The 964-nt window shown below is 35.7% G+C and overlaps 1 non-coding gene across 1 annotated transcript; it reads right to left on the minus strand.

Moving 5' to 3' along the window:
* Window positions 1-208: 208 nt before the first annotated feature.
* On the minus strand, window positions 209-280 carry TRNAG-UCC (transfer RNA glycine (anticodon UCC)). Its single transcript has one exon. It is a non-coding gene; the product is annotated as a tRNA-Gly (tRNA).
* Window positions 281-964: the final 684 nt, after the last annotated feature.

Here is a 964-nt window from a genome sequence, read left to right on the forward strand (position 1 = left end):
GTCGGTGAATTTAAACAAGAGGCGGATATGAATACAGCACACGAATACTCTTCGACACGTACTAAAATGGAGTCTGGTAGTTAGGAAATAATATATGTGTAATTTTACATCACGGAAAGAAAATTTTATTTTTAAGCTTCTCTCATAATTTTCCCCATGATTCTTGCGTTTGAAAAATCATTCCCATTACACTGTGAATAAACATAATTTCCCATGTCGGGAATCGAACCCGGGCCTTCTGGGTGGAAGCCAACTATCCTAGCCACTAGACCACATGGGACATTGAGACATCGTGGGGATATCCATCGTAATCCCTAATCCTTTGGAATTCACTGCTTGCTATGTGATTAACGTAATAAAGCTTGTTTTCTTTGATTTTAAAGGGTATTTACTTTACCAGTAATGCTTTCCTCTGACGGAAGTTGATTCAATTTACGGATTTTCGCTTATGAAAAAATATCTTCTCTATTCCATGATAAATTCAAAGGGTTCATTTCGTAACTCATTTTTTCATATCAAATCCTCAAATAAATATAGAAAAAATCCCTATGAGGGCATAATAGATATTTATAATATTTGGGGAAAAAATATTCATTCATAATTTTTGAGAAAACACGAAAGTCGCGATACTTTTTGAACAGATCTCGTGTAATTTTTTTATCCGTGGGCGTATTTTACCGCATACCTATCTCAAAGGTAAATTTTTGACTACCCCAAGCAGATTTTTATTATTAAGTATCGTGGGAACTTCATATTTCTTTCTTCATTTCCACGTAACCTCTGTTTCCCTTCACGTTGTATAGACAGCCGACTTTTCCTATCCCTAATCCGCTTTCACAGCTTTTATCCCTTTTATCACGGCCTTCAACAAAGTTGACCCTCTCTCCAATTCACTCCTATATTTTGTGATGTTATTATGCTTCATAGACTCTGCCCTGTTTACTCAATAGAAGACCTAGTCTAA

The sequence above is a fragment of the Hetaerina americana genome, unplaced genomic scaffold (genome assembly GCF_022747635.1).
Source record: "Hetaerina americana unplaced genomic scaffold, ioHetAmer1.1.p SCAF_11, whole genome shotgun sequence".
Lineage (NCBI taxonomy): Eukaryota > Metazoa > Arthropoda > Insecta > Odonata > Calopterygidae > Hetaerina > Hetaerina americana.